The 6,213-nt window shown below is 44.7% G+C and overlaps 1 long non-coding RNA gene across 1 annotated transcript; it reads right to left on the bottom strand.

Moving 5' to 3' along the window:
* Positions 1-823: 823 nt before the first annotated feature.
* On the bottom strand, positions 824-3,786 carry LOC311242271. Its single transcript, XR_014620608.1, has 2 exons — positions 3,696-3,786; positions 824-1,750 (listed from the first exon to the last, which is right to left on the bottom strand). It is a non-coding gene; the product is annotated as an uncharacterized lncRNA (long non-coding RNA).
* Positions 3,787-6,213: the final 2,427 nt, after the last annotated feature.

Raw genomic sequence — 6,213 nt, 5'->3', positions numbered from 1 at the left:
CCAAACCAGGCAGTTACCCAGGTGGCCAAAAAGTTCCGGCCCATTAATGGCCTGTATCCGGCAGGCCGGAAGAAATTAGTCGGCCCAAGTCCGGCTGCCAGAGTCGGCCAAGTAGGCGGCAATGACTGACTGGCCGATTCCGGCCCGAGTACACTGGGCCAGGTCCGGGGTTGCCGGAAGCGGTGAACGTCCGGATCGGCCGAGTAGGCGGCAATGACTGACTGGCCGATTCCGGCCCGAGTACACTGGGCCATGTCCGGGGTTGCCGGAAGCGATGAACGTCGGGTTGCCTAAAGCAGCCCAGATGCGACCCACACACACTGGGCCAGGTTTGGTTGCCCGAAGCCTAGCCGACACTGCCAATGCAATGGTACTACACAGTAAATTCCGCAGAGTACATTTGACTCAAACTGAGTACATTTGATTCAAACTGAGTAAAGAAATTTTACTCAGTTTGAGTGAAATGTACTCAGTTTGAGTCAAATTTACTTTGCGGAATTTACTGTGTACCCAGTATTCTGCCAGAGCTACTCCACTATCTGCCTATGACCATACATTACCGGAAATACAGTAGGAAATGGTTGATTAGTAATACAATGCCACATATTTAAGGACCCTTCCCTTTACCAATGGAGTATTGGCATGTCCCGCATTGAACAATTCAGAAGTTTACATGCTGTCTCCTACCTCACTGAAATATATTCTCAGTGTATGTGCACATTGTACACAATATACACCATTCTGCAGTGAAGCTCAAATATCAAGTAAAGTAACAATTACCCCCATACATGCTACTTTTTCCAGTTAAAAATGACAACTTGAATAGATATTTAAACATTTATTAACAAAAAAATATCACATCCTCCTCTCTGAACCCAACGACAAAGCCTCCAATGAAATTAACCCATTGTTCCCCTGCAACAGCTTCTCCCACAGGGGATCTTTGATTAAACACCTGCTATCAGAAGAATATAGACAGTCAGAAAAAAAGTTCAATTTACTACTTAAGTACATTTAAAAGTAGAAACTTTGACTTTTACTCAAGTGTGTACTTTCACTTAAACTTTCATGTTAGTCTAGCTTAGCAACATTTTTTAGGAGAATTAATACAAAAACGAGTGATATGGCCGTTCAGTTGTAAATGAAAGCCTGCATTTAGTAAGACGTTGTTTATAAATGTCTTTTGGTTTAGTTATGAATGAATGACAGCATCTCTATAGCACAGCTCTATTACTAGGACATAAAGTGCTTTGGAATGACTGTATACATCATTCACAACGGGTGGCCCCAGCAGGAATCAAACTCCTAACCGTGACAGTGTTAGTGCCATGCTCGGAGTGCCAAGCACAAGACCCCAATGTTATGCGGGGCTCTGCTCATAGGCGGGCGGCTCGTGGCGTGGCTCGTAGTCCTGGTTGTAGAAGCAACCGTCGCCCTCCATGGAGACCCCCCTCCTCCCGCGTCACCCCAGCGAGGTGGCGGGTGGCGACCCTGACGAGGTGAGCCATGGTGGGGTGGCGGGGGGCCGGCAGGGGGAGGCCCCTGGGGGGGGCTCCGGAGAAAAGCGCCAGGGGGCCGGGCCGGGAGGCGCCCCTGGGGCACCCCGGGAGGCGTGGGCATAGCCTTACGGACCACGGGGGAATAGGTGACGTGGGGGCGTAGCGTGGCGGGGGTCTGGGGGAGCTGTCGCCGGCCCCGGCGAGGCGTGCTGGTCCCCGACGTGGAGGGGATGGGACTTCCACTCACTGCCCTACACGAAAAGTGAAAAAGGCAAATAAAAAGAACGAACCACAAATTCAACGACAGAAGAGAAGAGGATGAGATAGAGAGAGAGAAGAGAGAGAGAGAAGAGAGAGAGAAGAGAGAGAAGGAAAGCAAGATAACAAAATACAACAAGAGCCAGTATGGAAGCAAATGAGTGACAGAAGTATTTGAATTTGATCAGACACCGAATTTATAGCATTGAAAATAATTACTTTGAAAACATGTACATGTATCTGAATTGAATTTATAGCATTGAAAATAATTACTTTGAAAACATGTATCTGAATTTTTTCAGACACCAAATTTAAAGCATTGAAAATAATTACTTTGAAAACATGTATCTGATTTTTGAATTTTATCAGACACCGAATTTATAGCATTGAAAATAATTACTTTGAAAACATGTATCTGAATTTTTTCAGACACCGAATTTATAGCATTGAAAATAATTACTTTGAAAAATGTATCTGAATTTTTTCAGACACCGAATTTATAGCATTGAAAATAATTACTTTGAAAATCATGTATCTGAATTTTTTTGCTCTGAATTTACCTATGTGAAATAAAAATTCAATGTAAAAAATTCGAATGTATAATAAAATTCAATGTAAAAAAAATTCGATGCATAATTGCGGTGTATAAAATTCGATCAAAAAACCATCATCCGGGCTACCCAGACAGGATAAGCAATCGCGCCTGGATGCAATCGAATTGACTTCTGGCCTATCACTGCACGGCTTTGTCAGTCATGTGATCACACCAACCCGGGAGAAAGATGGCGGTATATATACATACGTTGGGGGGAGAATATACATACGGTGGGGAGGAGACTGTACATTAGGAGGGGGTGGGTGGGAGAGAAATATACATACGGTGGGGAGAGAATATATACATACGGTGGGGAGGAGACTGTACATTAGGAGGGGGTGGGAGAAAATATATACATACGGTGGGGAGGAGACTGTACATTAGGAGGGGGTGGGTGGGAGAGAAATATACATACGGTGGGGAGAGAATATATACATACGGTGGGGAGGAGACTGTATATTAGGAGGGGGTGGGAGAGAAATATACATATGGTGGGGAGAGAATATATACATACGGTGGGGAGGAGACTGTACATTAGGAGGGGGTGGGAGAAAATATATACATAAGGTGGGGAGGAGACTGTACATTAGGAGGGGGTGGGTGGGAGAGAAATATACATACGGTGGGGAGAGAATATATACATACGGTGGGGAGGAGACTGTACATTAGGAGGGGGTGGGTGGGTGGGAGAGAAATATACATATGGTGGGGAGAGAATATATACATACGGTGGGGAGGAGACTGTCTATTATATGTATATTTCTCTCCCAACCACCCCCTCCTAATGTACAGTCTCCTCCCCACTGTATGTATATATTCTCTCCCCATCATATGTATATATTCTCTCCCCACCGTTCTCTTGGTGTAAAAAGTTTAAGACCAGGGTGAGGCCAGGCTATGGATGGCTTTGAAGGTGAGGAGTAGTGTTTTGAAGTTAATGCGTTCCTTGATCGGGAGCCAGTGGAGGGAGTGGAGGACAGGAGTGATGTGTTCGCGGGACCGGGTGTTAGTGAGGAGGCGGGCAACTGAGTTTTGGACCATCTGCAGTTTATGGAGGGAGCGGGAGGTGATGCCAGTGAGGAGGGAGTTACAGTAGTCCAGGAGGGAAAAGATGAAGGCGTGTATGAGGGATTCAGCAGCAGGGGGTAGAGGCAGTGACGGATTTTGGCAATGTTGCGGAGGTGAAAATATGAAGTTTTGACAATGGAGCGGACATGGGGTCAAATGAGAGGGTGGGGTCGAGGATGACACAGAGGTTGCGGACTAGGGGGGAGGGGGTGATGGTGGAGTCATTGATGGTGAGTGTGATGTAATACAATAATTTATACTGTAGCATTACAAACCATTTGACAGCCAGGTCCTGCACCTCCGTTCTTGTCCTCTAGGAGCCATCGCAGCATGGCCAAGACCTTCCTCATCCAGCATACTGTCCGGGTGTAACTTATTGCCAGCGGAAGAGTGCAAGAATGCTTCCGCATTCGTCACCGCACGCCAGTACGGTAATGCGCCTTTCCTTTCGCCCCGCTCAGACAAATGCATGTAGTACATTGCAACACAACGCAGCATTTCCGCGGCTGTCTTTAACTAGCAGGACGCTAGTGGGCTAGTCGCTAAAATATATAATTGTACCAACACAGATATTAGGCAGTACACACATTGTCCTGCAATACATGTACAGTGAATGCACAGCTACATTCGCCATATATTTCTATCGCTGCTGCGGTCTATAGTGAAATGCAATATTATTATTATTATTGTAAAGATTATCATTACAATCGCAGCCTGGAGGCAATGTTACAAGTGTACGAGGGTTGTGTGCAAAGAGCACAGCCTCTCAATTTGCACAACGTGCACAAAATAATAATTGTAATGATCTTTACAATAATAATAATAATATTGCATTTCACTGTAGACCGCAGCAGCGATAGAAATATATGGCGAATGTAGCTGTGCATTCACTGTACATGTATTGCAGGACAATGTGTGTACTGCCTAATATCTGTGTTGGTACAATTATATATAAAACGATATATATATATTTGAGCGACTAGCCCACTAGCGTCCTGCTAGTTAAAGACAGCTGAGGTTGAGTAGTTTCTTCTGATATCACTTTCAAACTCCAAGTGATTCGTTGCAATGTACGCGGAAATGCTGCGTTGTGTTGCAATGTACTACATGCATTTGTCTGAGCGGGGCGAAAGGAAAGGCGCATTACCGTACTGGCGTGCAGTGACGAATGCGGAAGCATTCTTGCACTCTTCCGCTGGCAATAAGCTACACGCATACTGTCCTTCTGAAGCTCTGAAGTCATTAGTGGCCATGAACCTAAAGAGAGAGAGCGAGAATACGTTAGTAGATAGTCTAAGGCCAGTGATTCTCAATATTATTTTGCATATCTAGGACCTCTAATTTAGTCCATGTCATGCACAACTACATACAATATACTGTAGCATTACAAACCATTTGACAGCCAGGTCCAGCACCTCTCCGTTCTTGTCTTCTAGGAGCCATCGCAGCATGGCCAAGACCTTCCTCATCCAGCATACTGTCCTTCTGAAGGTCTGAAGTCATTAGTGGCCATGAACCTAGAGAGAGCGAGAATACGTTAGATCTTGACCGTCTTGGGAGAGAGAGAGATAGAGAAGGCATTACAGGATGACTCTTTGAAAATGATGTCCCAGATTAAAAAGTATATATTATATATACACAGTCACACACACAATAAAAAAAAATTATACATCACTTACGACCACTTGAAGTAGTTGTTCTTGAGCCGTCTTCTGCGTTCATCTCATTGATGAGATCCAGCACTGTAACAGTATATTTGCAACAATGAAATTATATATTTTATTACAACTCTATCAGCTGAGTAACAATATTCATCAAAGTGTTGCGTGTTACAGCGTAGGTTAGTTTATTAGTGCATGACAGTAGGGTTTTACATACTGTAAAAAAACAAACACTTAACAAGTTAATATCTGAGATTTTGAAACACAGTAACATCACTACAATAAACTCAAACCGGTCTACATATAAATCAGAAAATCTGACAGGTTTGTCCAGATTATCTTAATTTGGAGGCCTAACCAAAAGTAAGCATATCTGACTAGGGGCAGGTTGGTGTAGACCGACTAGGGGCAGGGTGGTGTAGACTGACTAGGGGCATGGTGGTGTAGACTGACTAGGGGCATGGTGGTGGTGTAGACTGACTAGGGGCATGGTGGTCGTGTAGACTGACTAGGGGCATGGTGGTGTAGACTGACTAGGGGCATGGTGGTGTAGACTGACTAGGCGCAGGTTGCTAGTGTAGACTGACTAGGGGCATGGTGGTGGTGTAGACTGACTAGGGGCATGGTGGTGTAGACTGACTAGGGGCATGGTGGTGGTGTAGACTGACTAGGGGCATGGTGGTGTAGACTGACTAGGGGCATGGTGGTGTAGACTGACTAGGGGCATGGTGGTGTAGACTGACTAGGCGCAGGTTGCTAGTGTAGACTGACTAGGGGCATGGTGGTGGTGTAGACTGACTAGGGGCATGGTGGTGTAGACTGACTAGGGGCATGGTGGTGGTGTAGACTGACTAGGGGCATGGTGGTGTAGACTGACTAGGGGCATGGTGGTGAATAACAAAACAACGATTGTGTGCAGACAATTGAAAATGTTGGGTTCCTTTCCACTTTCTTGAATATAGAAAAAATTAAAATACTTGTTCTAGAACTGTATTTTTTGCACTTGTTTTTAAGTTACTGGGAATACCCTTTCCTTGTTTTTGCTCATTTTAACAGACAAAACACAACACATTCTAGTAATTCTGGTTTACACCTAACCCTTATTATTGATGTTATGATTTCCAAAAATAAA

The sequence above is a fragment of the Notolepis coatsorum genome (assembly GCF_963971535.1).
Source record: "Notolepis coatsorum genome assembly, contig: SUPER_15_unloc_5, whole genome shotgun sequence".
NCBI lineage: Eukaryota > Metazoa > Chordata > Actinopteri > Aulopiformes > Paralepididae > Notolepis > Notolepis coatsorum.
Note: the sequence above shows the minus strand (reverse complement) of the source record. Positions and strands in the feature narration are given on the sequence as shown.